The sequence below is a fragment of the Azolla caroliniana genome, unplaced genomic scaffold (assembly GCF_043228905.1).
Source record: "Azolla caroliniana isolate FFs.n. ecotype wild unplaced genomic scaffold, voAzoCaro1.0.p SCAF_27, whole genome shotgun sequence".
Lineage (NCBI taxonomy): Eukaryota > Viridiplantae > Streptophyta > Polypodiopsida > Salviniales > Salviniaceae > Azolla > Azolla caroliniana.
In genome coordinates, this window is record NW_028230462.1 from 25,001 (window position 1) to 40,644 (window position 15,644).

Consider the following 15,644-nt stretch of genomic DNA (forward strand, 5'->3'; position numbering starts at 1 on the left):
TGGCCCGTATTCGGAGTTTCCTCGGGATCGGTCAAGCTTTGGGCTACCCTAGCCCATTGAGTGCTCTACCTCAAGCCATGAACATTATACGCTCTACTTCAATAGATTTCGCGGAAAACCAGCTATTGCCGATCTTGGTTGGCCTTTCCAAGCCGCTCTATCTTTCGATCGAGGTTAGACTATACGTTTTTCTCATCTCCAATTTAGGTCAACTAACGGGCACAAGTGCAATATTTTCATTTTGGTGTGACTCTTGGTTGGAGAAGGCCACACCACAGTTGGTCTCTTCTCCATAAGCCGGACCGCCAACGTCAAGGCGAGATCACATTGGTCCAGTCCCCGCATAGCCAGTGGAAGGGTGAGGTGCATCCACTCAGATAGCATGGGGAGGTCGAATGACTGCGGCCACGTCAATCCGCTTCTTTTCTTTTCTTGTTGGGCCGCTAGCAATTGTCTAGCTTCTGCTACCAACTCCCCCATCGGGCCGTCTGACTTTACCGTAGCCGATAAGTAGCGTTAATCGTCTTCATCGCGCTGATGAAGCAGCGGGTTCATCCACCACCTTGGTTCTTCCCCGCAAGCAACTTCCGCCGTATTATCCATAGCTGTTCATCAAGAAGGCCTAGAGTTAGTTTTCCGATAAGATTCAAGCTACAATTTCAAACAGCACCTTTTCTTCATGAAGCGCAAGAAAACTGCACTGCGGAAGAAGAAGAAGCGGTAAAAAGTGTAATATAAATGGCTACCAAAGTTCTTCTTTTGAACTTTCAAGAAGGCCTGAATATTCATGGATTATTATACGATAATCTTTAATGCGGCTCAGATTGCGGAAAGAATTGAATGCTGGAATTTCGAAATTCCGTTGGTAAAATTCAGAAGGATCATGCAAGAAGGCAATATCATCTTCTGGCCATAATCTGCGAATCCAGCAAAGCAAAGCAAAGCAGCACTTTTCTTTTCACTTTAAACCGAGCCGGCGGCAATCTTGATGAATCACTGGCAAGAAGATGCTTTGCACTTTTCTTTCCACTTTAAAGCAGCAATCTTTGAACTCGGAAATGGCACTTTTCCCTGCAAGCCTGAAACGCACGCCTTCCCCAAAAGAAAAGCGGAACCACCTAACGAGTATTTTAAACAGCAAGCATGATGAACCGGCATGTTCATCAAACCAAACAGGTTCTTCATGCATGCATGAAGGCCTTCATGATGATGAAAACCGCTTCATTGGAATGTCACCGTCTCATTGACAACACGAATGATAACGAATTGACAATATGAATAGTCACGTTAGTTTCCCATTCTTAAGCATGGATTATTATACAATAATCTTCATTTGCTTTTTTACTGTTGACAACATGTAGTGCGGGGGCAGGGTTTGAACCCGCAGTCTTCAGGTCATGAGCCTGACGAGTTGGCCATTTACTCCACCCCGCAAGCAAGCAAGCAATTGATCTCTCTCTAGCGAATCGGAATTTATTTTAGAAAAAAAGAAGCCAGAAAATAGATTGCCATAGCCATGGGTTCAAACCTTTCCCCGAAGCTGCCGGCCGAAATCAACCGTTGCCAGTCGTTGTGTCCAACGAAGCTACGCGTAATGACTGTCCCTACCAAAAGACAAACAAACAAAGCATTTCTATAGGAGGTAACTGGGCCAATTCCCGCAAACCACCTATAGGTTAGGTGGCGGTGATCTATCGGCTTGTTCAATTCCCGCCGTTATCCGCTCACCCGCCTAACGCTCCTACAAACAAAAGGGAGGGTCTCCTTAGTAATTACGTGAGGGGGCCTCCTTCCCCATCTCTTGAACTAGACTGAACCAGTTGTTACTGATGATAGAGAACTGGCAATTTTTTAGCGGAACGTAGCCGGATTTTTCTACACCTCTTCACTCAATAGCTTTTACTCCTTGATACCCTCAAGTATGTGTGGTTTGATTTTGTCGGGGAGTTCCTTCTCATATTAAGCGATCTATGTCAAAGGGATCTAGTCCGGGAACCCATTGACCGCCGCGAGGATAACTACAATCTGTCATTCGATAGGGATCAGGGGATATTATAGTTATTTAAGTACCTCGGTAAGCCTAGCGCCGCAATATGGCGAATACTAAATAGCGGGATCGAGGTCTGACCCAAATTACGCAGAAGCGGCAACTTCACGATGTTATGCCGGCTCCAATTTTAAGGTGCCACGAAGTGCTTTCATAGCTTTCGGCTAAGCGGCAGACCCAACACAACTAACGAGTAATCCTACGTTAATAACGAGCCAAACTCCGCGATAGAGAGGTTCAGTTTCCGGGAGGATTTATCCATCTGTAATGAGAATGACATTGATAAGAGTATAAACAGAAACGTCTCCAGCTTATATTTCAATGACGAGTGAAGCAATCGAGCTACCTACACCAGTCTAGTCTAACCTTTTGGCGGCTCTTTCCGATGAACAGAGATATGAATAGAAGACATCTCCGAGGGAAACCTCACAACCTAGTAGTCAACGTGGCGATAATGACATTTATCAATATGCCACTGATTACTTACTGGGATCGTCATAGATGATTAATGCGTGCATTCCATGATCTCTAGAAGACTCTCCCGTAGCACGACCAGGATGTAGTGCCGGGAATTACAGGAGAGCAGAATCCGAAGCCGTGACTACAACAATAATGAGATATTCCAGAGCACCGGCTTCCGGGGGAATCTTAACCGATTATGCCACGGTTGAACGTTTTTATCCAATCACTACGTACACGCGAAACAATTTTTCACTATCGAAGGTGCCCTATGCGTTGATTGGTTTCTAGTTCAGAATGGTATCAATAGCTATAGCAGTCTTTCCAGTTTGTCGGTCGCCGATTATCAGTTCCCGTTGACCACGACCTATAGGGACTAGGCTATCCACCGCTTTTAACCCTGTTTACATAGGTTCGTGGACAGATTTACGTGCAATAATCCCAGAGACTTTGACTTCTACACGTCTTCATTCTACCGCGCTCAAAGATAGAGTCAAGCTTCTGCCGAGGAGAAGTGATCGTAGTTGTGCTCTCCGAACCGTGCGGAATAGTCGCCCATTACACGGCTCTCTAACTTGACTTTATCTGGGTCTTGTTTAACCCCAGAGGCCGAAAGGAGGGTGGAAACTTCCTCACAAGTTCCCTCCTCCTTTCCTCCTTGGGGACCCACTTTGTGATTTCCTGAAGTCCACTCTCTCCTGGAGTTTGCAGAGAGGAAAATGGCTTTTCAGTTAAGTCAGGTAAAACTTGCTTGCCTTTTCGCCGAAAAAGCAATAGAAAAAAGTTATGAATACAAGAAAGAAGAAACCGCAACCGCAGCCCTGGATGATTCTTCCTGAAGTAAGTTCTAAAGAATGCCCTAACCAGATTGATTTATCCATTTCACGTAATTCGGTCGGTTACGTGTTTTTCATAGCACCTTTCATGTCGTGCCACATAAAGATGGATTACCTAAAATCAGTTGAATTCCTAAATCATGAAAACAACTTTCACACGACGGCATCAAACGGGGCAAATCATCCATCTAGGAAGAACAGGATGTGGTTCCCAAAGAATGCTTTGACACCAGTGTTTCCTTCCTGTACTCCAGTGTTTTCGGAGCATCCTAATGGTTACACAAAATGGTCAAAACCTTAAAGACTTTGGGATTATTAGAAACGAATACTTCCCACACGTGTTCTCTAGGAGAGATTAGTCTCCCGCGAGTGCCTAAAGAATAGACAATCGACACTTTCTTTTTCAACGAAGGGAGTCCTTCACATTCCCATAGCCCTTTCTCTCTAGCTTTCTCTTGCTATACCGTCGCCGTTGCTGTTCTCAACCCTTTCATAATGTTACGCGGGCAGGAGAGCACTGAGGTAAAGTAACGGACGAGGGGGCACTATGATGGGTGGAAGGGGCGGGCCGGTGATTTTCAAGAGCGGATACCTATCCCTAAACAAGGCACAAACCTTATCGACATACAGGTTCCTACTTGCTTGAAGGCCTATTAGCACAACTTTGTTGAAGATCGCCCAAAGTAGTACCTTCCTATAAATGTCAACGTCCAGTGTTCGCTCAACAATGTTATCCCTAGAATCCTCGAAAATTCATTGTCAGAAGCCCGGAAGACCCCTTGTAAGAACAGGAACCTGCCTTAGGCAAGCTACCACTTCACTTGGCCGGCAAGCTACCTGAATCTGCCGGTTCTTCGTAATGAGGAGAGGCCGGATCTCGATTCGTGCACTTTCCTATTGCCAGGTGGCTTCCTGGCCCTACCACTTTTGTTTTCAAAGGTGCTAGTTTTTTGTTTGTTTTGTTTTTTTGGCTGGCGCTTCAGTCATGAAATGAGTAACGAATAATAATAATATTCCGGCTGCGCGCTGTACTTTTCACTAACGCTTTTCGATGAAGCGGTTCATCGTGGCATGACTCGCCGCTTTCATTAACAGAATGGCTTTCTGCTGCTGCATAGGAGCGCGAAAGCAGCACCCATGTTGGCTGGGCTGGGCTGGGCTGGGCTGGGCTGGCGAAGTCTCAACACCCGTGCGTGCGTGCGTGCGTGCGTGCGTGCGTGCGTGCCCTCTATGAGCTGCAAGTACCTACCCGCATAATTTCCTTTAAGAGACCCTATTACATGACTAGGTCATTCCTTAACAGTGTGTGGAAGGTTAGAGAACCATCCACGAGGACCAGCCCGAAAAGAAAAGCTGCCTCCTGAACAAGTCACCTATAGCGTTGACGTGGACAAGCCCGGGATGCGCCCTCAGAGGCTGACCTGCGGCCGGCGGAAGAAGCGGAAAACCGCTCTTCTTTTCTTTGGCACTCTGGATCCACCTGCTAAACAAGCGGTGCTCCAGAAACCAGCAAATCGCCTACCAAAGATAGACAGGGAAAGCGTGTTCTGAAAGCAGCAGGCAGCACCGATAGCTCAATCGGATAGAGTACCTGGCTTCGAACCAGGTGGTTAGAGGTTCAAGTCCCCTTCGGTGCACACAAACCTTCCTTGAATGTTTCATAGAACGGTGTTGTTCTCCGGGAATTCTCGGTCGGCATGTTGGAGTGTCGGAGCCAAACCTTAATCTCATTTAAGTGGTATGGCGCTGCTAGATGACATTTGGTTCATTATCTTCTTCATACATAGAGGTAGGCAATTTCAGGCGCTACAACCCTACCTTAACCGGGCCACTTCACGTTTGGTTATTATTAACGTGAGAAATCGATAGGACCAAGTAAATTAGCGTACCATTGGTTTGCTGCTTTCTTTGAGGTCCTTTCCAATTCGTTTCTGCAAACTCCTTTCTTTTCACCTAGTGAGAGGAAAGTGCCTTAAGAAGGCATTTCAAGACGAAAGTAGGTTGGTTGTGAGCAGCTGACTATATGCGCCCCTCGCACACTGTCTTAGCATAAACTGCGGGACGGGATTCATCAAATAAATAGGGGCGGCGGCCCGGCCCGGCCCGGCCCGGCCCGGCCGGATGAAGCCGGCCAAAAGGCAGGCACAAGCCAAAGAACGACGATATCGGCCTTCATGCTTGCTTGCTTGCTTGCTTGCTTGCTGCCGTTGTATATCACCGCATGAAGGCCTAGAAATCCACATGAAGCAAGCACGATGAACCGCTTCTTCCGCATGAACCGCCTTCTTGCTTGCTTGCTTGCTTGCTTGCTTGCTTGATGAAGCCGCACGGTTCAACGCCAAGGAATAAAGGCAAAGTAACCGGCCGGCTCGTAAGTAATTATTTAATTTCAGGAGAATAGTTCCAATGGTAGAACAATGGTCTCCAAAACCAAAGGTTAAGGGTTCGAATCCCTTTTCTCCTGATTACCTGGCTTGGTACGAAGAGGTTGCGGGTCTCTTTACCTTGTTTTATCACCGGAATAGTCGAGACGACCTAGAATAGGCCTCTCTCCAAGTCCATACATGTCTATTGCCAGGGTTCTTCCTCATCCATAATACTCTGCTTTCCAGATCTCGAGGATGTTGGAGTAGAACAGGCGGCATATAATTCAAAAGAACCATCGGTATCAGTACCGATGCCGTACATGGTACTATTATGTATGTATGTATGTTAGGATACGCATCAGAGTAAAATGACGTAGCTTCGCCACTATCTAGTTGGATTTCCATTGAAACATTACCAAATTAGATTTTCCGCACCTATTTCTTTCAGAACAGCTAGCCAAGTCAGACCTTGGGCCTATCTCTATAGGTTGGTTTTTCAGATCCCATCACTCCAGGCTCAGTCGATCTTGGATCTTGCTCAATAGATCATATCTTTGGTATCTCACTGCCTGCGGTTCATCGCTGAAGGCGTTTGTTTAACTGTCTGTGCGGGGTCCATCGCTTCGCCTAGTCCTTGCACATGGTAGCACTTGGTTGCACTCATTCCTTCTTCGCATGGCTTAATGCATGCAAGAAGTATCCGTTCCGTAAAGGCAACGTTTCTCCAAGAAAGAAGAGCGAGGCATGCGGCGTTGCCGATGAAAGGCGGCGATGCCTTCCAAGCCGAGTGAGAAGAATGACTCAGACAAGAAGGCTATGAATGAGCAATGCTTTGAATGCCGCCTTAGGATCCTGGAGTAAAAGGATTCGAACCTTTGCGTGTCGGTATCAAAAACCGATGCCTTACCGCTTGGCTATACTCCATACAGTGGTAACCAAGGAAGAGAAGCAAAGCTCAGAGAACGGAATTTGCTTGCTGGGCGCAGCAAAGTAGTGAAAGACTGGCGAGTTAGGTATGGCAAGTAAATAGGCTTAGTAGGGCTCGAACCTACAATATTACCGTTATGAGCGGTACGTTTCAACCAATTAAACTATAAGCCCACTGCTGGCTGGCTGGCTGGCTGTTAGCCCTCTCAAGTAATGGAGTCGATGGATCTGTTGAGGGCAAAGCAGCCATATTTTTCTCCTTGAAAGATTAAGGACATAAACTTTTCAAATAGCTACACCTGGTTCTGGACCGATTGATGTGGATACAGAAGAGCAGGATGTGCTACCCATCATGGATAGCATAGTTCGAGCAACACTGAACTGAAAGGTATGACTGAAGTGTAATCGTTTTGTTGGCAGGCAAATAGACGACATATTCCTAGGGGGTTTTTTACCGATGCAGCACGCACGAAAAAATCGACTCGACTTTTCTTCGATGATTTAGACAGAGATTTCACCACCTACCACGAGTGGAATGGCAAGGTTCTGCCAGGACACCCAGCGGCAAGACAACCGTGAAAGGAAAGGCAGGGCCAAAGGATTATCATCCATCTCAGCCAGCGCGGAAAGAAAAGAAAAGAAGAGCTCTGCTTGCTCTTTTTGACAATAATTTCGCTACTCCAGTCATGGGCAGCATTATTACATGCATAGGGCGGACCCGAGCTCTTTTCGCTGCAGTTTTCCCTACGGCTTTCCTCCCCTCCTTTGGAAGTGTCAGCTAACTCCTGGAATCCCCCTTTCCCTCCTTCTAAGAAAACCATGCTCGGTTAGATCAGTGTGGACTGATGTTTCGTTCCACTGCTGCTGGAAAAGCCGCCAAATTCGTCACTGACTGGAGAGCGGGAACGACTCACTATCTCGTCTTATTCTCAGAGGCGAGAATGCTCTCAAATGGCTAACGGTGCTTTCAACTAAAGTTCCATTTCTTAACACAGCGAGGCTTATACTGTTTATTCGTACGACAATGCGCGACGCTCCACTATCCCATTGAAAAAGGATTCCGCAATCATTTACGTACTTAAACGCAGACTGAGTAATAGTAATTCATGCCATTCCTCGGGCTCAGACCACAGAGCTTCCTAGGAACTGGGAAAATGCTATAAATCTGTTTAAATAGCTTCGCTTTTTGCCCTAAAAGTCGCTCTGAAAATGTCACTTAGAGTGTTTTGACTAAGGGAAACAAAACCCACTAGACGAACAGCTACTAATATTTCCTCATTATATATTATTATTCATTCCAAACTCAAAACGCTAGAAATTGAAATAGCAAATAAAATCAATTCGCGCGTAAATCGTACTTATATTCTGTTGCTCTTCCTTGTCTGTTCTCGATATTCATGGCAGTTTCTTGGCCTTCATGCAGGCAAGCAAAAGGGCGGGCGCCACCAGCATGCATTTCTGGACTCGTGCCCGAAGAAAAGAAGCGGGCGGTAAGAAGCGGTTTTCATCATCCGGCGGGAGTGAAAAGAAAAGTTAGGTCGGGAGGTAGTGCACGCTCGCTGGTCCTGATATCAAAATTCTCGCCTTCGTGCCGTGTGTGTCTGGTTTCAATGAATTCCGCATGAAGGGGTGCGTGCGCGCAGGCAACAAGCCTGCCCTGGCAATTCCGGCCATAATCTGCGTGCGGTTTTCATCATCATGAAGGCCTTCATGATGAAAAAGGGGTTGGCGGGTTTGATGAACCGGTTGGTTTTCATCCGGATGAACCGGTTGGTTTTCATCCGGATGAACCGGCGGGTTAGCTTGCCCGTGAGGGCAGGCAGCTCTTTGTCCGCACGTATGTCGCCCGGGGAACCGGGCGGGGGATCTGCTGGATTTCTATCTAATGTGCCAATCTGTATACGAATGGAGACGATCGGACTTGAACCGATAACTTCATACTTGCAAAACATGCGTTCTACCGATTGAACTACGCCCCCATCCTCGTTCCATATGCAACACGTATCATATGGGCAAACACTGCTTGCTTGCTTGCTTGCTTGCTTGCTTGCTTGCTTGCTTGCTGCGGGAGGAGCTATTGTTTATACGTGCGTGCGTGCGTGCGTGCGTGCGTGCCCCCCTTTCTTCTTTTTACAGAGTTTAGGCTTTATCTAAGACATCCCGTCCTGTCGAAACTATGTCATACATAAAGGTGTGTCGTTGGCAGGTTCACTTTTGGTTTACCACTTCGATCGTATCGGCGCTAGAGAGAAGTCGCTTTCTCGAGAGCCGGCTACCTCATCATCTTGAAACTTCATTCCGCTCCTCTGGCCGCCTTACCCTGTTCTCTGCAAGAACCCCAAGGAGACGGGTTGTTGATTGCGCTTGCTTGATTGGCACCTCTAGTACGACACATCTTTCAGAATACGAGCGAATGCTCGGATCAGTAGATTCGAGCTCCTTATTCAGGAGTTGAGAAGTACGCAGGGCGGGCCTGCCGCTCGGCTATGACCTCGTTTCTTGAGCTAGAGGGGAATTTCACGAAATGGGTTGGCAAGAGCAGCAGACAGCAACTCGTATCACTCTCGTAATTCAGAGAAGAGAAAATGGGATTCGAACCCTCAACTTTTGCTCTTAGAGATCATTATTCCGGGAACCACTCTCCCAAACTAAATAGTTATTTCCCTACGTAGGAAAGTTCCAATGCGGGGTCTGGATCCAGTCGAGGCGCCGAGAGCCGCAGGCGTACCGCGTATTCTATTTACCAGTTTCTCCGGAAGGTCATGTCTGGGAACTTTGACTTGATAGTGTAGTGTGACGAGGCGAGAATTCTCGCTTTCCAAGAGAGAGTTGGTCAAACCCAACCCTAATTGCTCGGATAGCAACCAATGCACATTGCTGAGTGATAAGGTGGTTTTCCATGCTTGCTGCGAAGAGGCTTGCTTTCCTGAAAAAGCCGCTGTATACAGTGATTCTCAGACCACGCAGTATCAAAAGCTCTATCAGATATGTATAAGAAGACCCTGTTTGAGTCATTGGGTCATCCGCTGGTTCATCCTGAGTTCCTGTTCAAGAACCTTATAGCGGAGCTATATTCTCACTGTACGACAATAGAACCCTAGCGCTACTAAAGACCATCAAGGTGGTAGATGACATTAAGATGCAGTATAGTATTATGCGGGTACATCGAAACAGCAGCAGAGCCAAGGGAGTATCTTGAAAAGCAGCTGGGCTTCAAGGCCCCTAAAGAAGAGATATATAACGCGTATCATTGGGTGCCGCAAGAAAAGAAAAGAAAAGAAAAGAAGGGGATCCTATTCCTTCCTGTTGAGCACTCCTTTTTCTTGAAGAAGTGGAAAGAGAGGTTGTCCCCCCATTGTAGGAGCGAAGAAAGCTAGTAATTTTCACGCACGAAGGAAAGTCCTAGTAGATCACTACAATGTCGTAGTGACATCTTTGTGTGGGTTTGTAATCGATAAAGTGTACGGTAATTTCGATTACTTTAAACAAGCCATAAATCTTAAGATGAAACAGTGCTGCTTTCAAATTACATGTAGCGACGACAGAGCCGCTGGAGAGGAGAGGAGAGGAGAGGAGAGGAGAGGAGAAAACTATGCGTTGACATAAATTAGAAATCACTATTAAAATATTTTCGTGGTCTTATCTACCACTTAGGGATCCTTCAGGCCGGCCGGAGTTCACTATACTCCGGTCACCTATTATTTTCTTTCGAGAACCAGTCCAAGCAACCTAGATATGTTTGCTATTAATTGCTGTAGTTTATTTGATCTTCAATTTTGTTGGTTGTTGGGCATAAGTACAATACCCACGCCGAAAGTTCACGCTAACTTGCGTCCTGGACATATCGTCACGTGCTGAGATATTAAAAGAAGAGTCGGATATTGAATCATTCGGCCCTTTCTTGTGCAATCTGTCGTCTTGGCAGGATGGAGGCCTTGGACCTAGTATTTGAAAGTTTAAGGCTGTTTATTCTGTCTTTTCAGACATCATTAGGGCACTGGAAAGGGTAGTACTTGATATACGCCAGATACCGATGGTTACTGGTTCCAGTCCTCGGCTGTTCCAGACTTCGGGGCCTAATGCCTAAGGAGGACTTGGTTCACTAGCTTTTCTTCAGGAAAATCTGGTTAGCTCGTCGAAAGACGCTAGGGGGCTCATGTCGCTACTTTTTGAACCTAGAAGCTGGTGGCCAGGTAGTTGCGAGCTGTTACGGCCGTCGGAATCTTTTTCTGACTTTTTGATTCGTAACGCCTTAAATCTCTAAATTTAGTTTAAGGAAGAAGAAGAAGAAGAAGAAGAAGAGGTTGGGCAGAAAGCAGCTTGAGCCTGTTGGTTTTTAGCTATTCGGCGTACAAATAGGCAGTGCGTGGATAGAATTGTTGTCAAAGGACTTCAACAACAACAAGGTGCCTCGATCTCCGGAATGCCCTTATTTATTATAGGGCGTAAATAGAATAAATAGGTGGGAAACTCTCCCAGCAGCCCAGGCAAGGATCTCTCTCTCTTTTCCTAGTACCGTTATTTCCCTTCAGGTAAGGTATTCCAGAGGTATTCCGTTAGAAAGACAATCCATTTTTTATGTGATGTGACACATGATTTTTCTCATTAATTATGAAACACTCGATTCCTCTGTTATTACTTCATTTCCCACGACTATCTGTCATATTTCCCTTGATTACAAACCTATTCTTTGCTTAGCATTTAAGAGAATGTGAGATACCACCTTTCAATACAATAATTGTACAGGTTAGAGTATAAGGACAAAAATCATTTACCAATGTAGGTAAAGTGACCGCCTCAAATCAAAAAGGTATGATGATGAAACTTACTAAAATTATTTACCAAAAAAGAAACCACCATGTAATGTAAGGTGCGATACGTAACGGCAGACGGCGTTGCAACGAACCAATAAGCTAAGCGTGGCAGATTTGTTTGCAATATAGAAAAGAACGGTTTGGTGACGAAACCAAACCGTTTCTCTTTCCATGTCAATGAAGGTTTATTGCATCATTCAAATGAATACGAATCGGGATTATAGGGACATAAGCTTATAAAATAACTACACCTGATTCTAAACCAGTTGATGCAAATACGATCGAAAGAAGAGCGAGATGTGCTAATAGCAAGATACCCCTCATGGATAGCATGGTCCGAGCAAAGCCACTCGAAATCTTGACTGAACTATAACCAGCCATCATATTAGCAAATAAACATATTCCTAAGCTTAGTGCACGAAAACGATAGAGGATTAACTCCGAAAATACTGGGAAAGGCGCTAACGGTGGAGGTACACCCGGCAGTAATAAGAGACTGAAAGGATGAGGCCCATGTGTTTAAGACCCCACTACGATAGTTCCAAGAGAAAGAGAGAATAGAGAACCCAAAATAATAATAGAATGACTTATTACCATAAAACTATAAAGTACCATACCTTACAAATTACGAAATAATGGAAAGGTAAAAGTAACGAGGATCGGGAGAGAAGACTATTATTTCGAAACGCCACTAATTTATTCGTTCACTAGATTGGGCACGAAATCATAAGTCATCTCCACTAGGGATTACCAAGCATTCAGTACTAAGTGTCCTCCATTCGAGGTCACCAAGTGAACTAGGAGCGGGATTAAACTGGTAGTGGGTGACATAGATGGAGAGGAATTGATAAATAAAAGATACGGATTTCCTATATGGATGGAAATCGATAGAATAATGGCAGGTTATTCCGGTAGACTGTAAGCCGTGATGAATTGAAGGGTTTTGTTCCAACATGCATGAAAGAGGGTTGTTCTTAACGTTTATCAATTTTTCGGACTAGCTCTGTTGAAGAGCTCGTATGAGAGTTGGCTCAACCTAGCCCCAACAATGGCAGAATATTTCCGAGATGTCAACGAGCAAGCTGTACCTTTATTCATTGACAACATCTTCCGCTTCGCCCAAAATCGCGGAATCAGAAGTCTCTGCTTTCTTTTTGGCAGGTAGAATGCCGATGAAAACCGCTTCTTCGGCCGTCAAGCAAGCAAGCAAGCAAGCAAGCAAGCAAGCCGTGGGTTATCAACTGGTTCTTCCCGGCCGGCCAGGTCTCTATAGGAAAGAATTCCAGATCAATAACTTCCATTCAAGCGCACCTGCGGATGATCTGACTGACCTAGCCCCCGCTACAACCATTTGCACACCTAGATGCTACTACTGCGCCGCTTTCGAGAAGATTAGCAGAAGAATATCTATGCGGCCCATTCATTCGTCTTCATGAGGCGGTGAGGGCCAAAAAAAAAGCCAAGACAGCTTCGGAGCGAACTCTGTTACCAGAGCCGAGAACAGCTTTAGACAATTCCGTCAGGCACCACGAAGGGCTGGCTTGAGAAGTATCGCAAGACTTGACTTTCTGCGCCCTACTCTCAATGAGTCAAACTCTCCGTATCCATTACTCTTTTACAATCGATTATTTGATAGATCTGGAATGTGATGAGATACACTCTAATCATCTCATAGGACCGCCCCGATGAAAACCAGCAGACCTAATCACCTTACGATGGTTAGCGGAATTCTCTCTCGGTAAATTGGGTCAATGAGACCATCGGCGTTCGTTTCAGAATCGGATAGTTACACGTCCCACATCCACTAGTCGCCGGGCCACCGAACATTGCTTCAACCATAAGGCAGCCAGAAAATTGGACCTTTAGTTTAGTTAGGTTTTCATCGCTTTCCGCACGCCTGGTAGAAAGCGGGTCGACCTTCCCCCCATTTACTTTATTTCATAGAAGCAATAGCGGCATGTATAGTGCTCGGTCTATCTAATTTGTATCGGAACGAAAGCAGCAGCAATGAACCGCTTCATCCGCGAGTCTTCCATCGACAAAGGACTGGCTCTGGCTCACGACGAATGCAAGCTGGAAAACACGGAACTCGGTACTTGGTTAGTGAAACCATGCATGAAAAATCAAGTTACCTACTACTGGATTCGAACCAATGACTTTCGCCGTATGAAAGCGATACTCTAACCCCTGAGTTAAGTAGGTTGGGCAGTTTCATAGCAGCCAGCCCGTTTCATCGAGCCTCGGAAGTCAAGGCGGCCATTCTATCTACAAGATTTTCTGTCAATTCCTTTCGAAAACAACAACTTTTTTTGCTCTGCCTTTCTGACATTTTCAAACAAAAAAGAGGCAGCTCCAATCTTAGCTCTATAGGAGGGTACTACGGGCGGAAAAGCAAGCCAGCTTTTTCCCTCGTCCTCGAGCGGTTCAGCGAGCGCGCTTTCGAATGGATGATGTCGAGGCGTAAGGTGAGTGCAAGGGGCAACTTAACTGTACAGCCTAGCCACGTTTACAGATGGCCCCTTCAACAACACAACTGGGCCGAAGCGGAGTGATCTTTGAAGTACACTTTCTTTTGTAATCATGTAATTACTATAAGTCTCAAGTCTGGGTGTAGCAGGACTTGAACCTGCGACCATTAGATTAAAAGCCCAATGCTCTACCAACTGAGCTATACACCCAAATGTATTGTATTACTATTACTAATTATAAGATAGATTTCTATGTGGTAATTGAACGAAAAAGAACAACTCTGACCCGGTTCGCCGGGCATATCGCGATGGCATTATATTAGTATATATAAATGAATGTTATATAGGTAACTATCCTTTGATTCAGACGCTTCATTTGCTTCATGCCAACCATTAATACCCTTCTTCGCCTTTCCATGGGCTATTTTCAAAATATTCCTCTGTCGTCGTCTTAGGCAGGCTTTCACATTCCATTTGAGTTCTGATAATTGAAAGATTGCATTCTCAAGCAAGCAAGCAAGCAAGCAAGCAAGTTGGAAGGTTTTCTGGATTCAAACGATTGACTTGGTACATCACACTCTCCCATGGAGGCCTACCTGGTACTGCAAAGCCTTGCCCTTTCGTGGCCGAAAACCCCACCCATGATTTCCATGCCGAGCCTGCTTAGATAAGAGTACGTGACCTGACTTTTTGAATCAAATTGAATTGAAAGGTGGTAAAGTGGCACAAATCGATTAATTGAGGGAAGCATAAAGGCTTTAAGCAGCAGCCAAGCCAGCACGGAGGGGCAAAGAATGAGCCAACCGCCACAGAATGGGCTCTAAATGACCTAAACTAATGTTTGAACACTACGCTAAACGAGAAAAGGCATAGCCTGTGTAAAAAGGGTAGAGACTGACAAGGTTGGTTTTTCCGCTACATGCTCTACTCGGAGGGCAGAGGTGGTCGGGCTTCTTTTCCATCAATATCATCAACTCCGACTTGAGAAAACAAACTTGGCATGATGCTAACGGGGAAAACGGGGCTCGAACCCGCGACTTCTGGCGTGACAAACCAGCACTCTAACCAACTGAGCTATTTCCCCTGGAAATGGGGGATTCATCAAGCCCCCCATCCCGTACGTAGGTACAACCTATTTGTTCTCCTTTGTTTTCTCGAGATACGAATGATGTTGAAAAGGCCATCGTCGAAGCAGACGGGACGATAACTTCTGTTAAGGCAAAGCCTGGAGTAACATAACCGAATGATTATTTGGCTAATAAGAGATTTCACGCCACAAAGGTTGTCGAAGGACTAGATACGTTTCCAGTACCTGCTACTGCTCCCGCTGAGGCAATGATAGCCGCTCCTACTCCAATTAATTTCGCACCTTCTAGCGTAACTAACTATTGGGTGTCTGTTAGGGTCACGAGAGAGACTATAATGCGCTGCCAAGGGTCACTTACAAGGCGGTTCATCAAACCCGCCCCTTTTTCATCATGAAGGCCTTCATGATGAACCGGTTCATGATGAACGGGGAGCCAGCCGGAGGTATGACTGAGCGGCTTAAGGCATTGGTTTGCGGGTGAAATAGTTGTCCCTGGCAGAATTGGCTATCGACTCCAAATAACAGGTGACGGGAACATCTGGAAATTTAGTAAATAGGCAGTCCGCATTGCTTCCCTTTTGCTTTACGGAGGTTCCTTGGCTCTACCTTCAGGCAGGCAGGGTTTCTCTTTCTTCTTTTT

General features: G+C 45.8%; 3 non-coding genes across 3 annotated transcripts; all 3 read right to left on the minus strand.

Annotated features, from left to right (window-relative positions):
* Positions 1-8,541: 8,541 nt before the first annotated feature.
* On the minus strand, positions 8,542-8,614 carry TRNAA-UGC (transfer RNA alanine (anticodon UGC)). Its single transcript has one exon. It is a non-coding gene; the product is annotated as a tRNA-Ala (tRNA).
* Positions 8,615-14,054: 5,440 nt separating this feature from the next.
* On the minus strand, positions 14,055-14,127 carry TRNAK-UUU (transfer RNA lysine (anticodon UUU)). The gene has a single exon. It is a non-coding gene; the product is annotated as a tRNA-Lys (tRNA).
* Positions 14,128-14,927: 800 nt separating this feature from the next.
* TRNAD-GUC (transfer RNA aspartic acid (anticodon GUC)) lies at positions 14,928-15,001 on the minus strand. The gene has a single exon. It is a non-coding gene; the product is annotated as a tRNA-Asp (tRNA).
* Between the last annotated feature and the right edge of the window lie 643 nt (positions 15,002-15,644).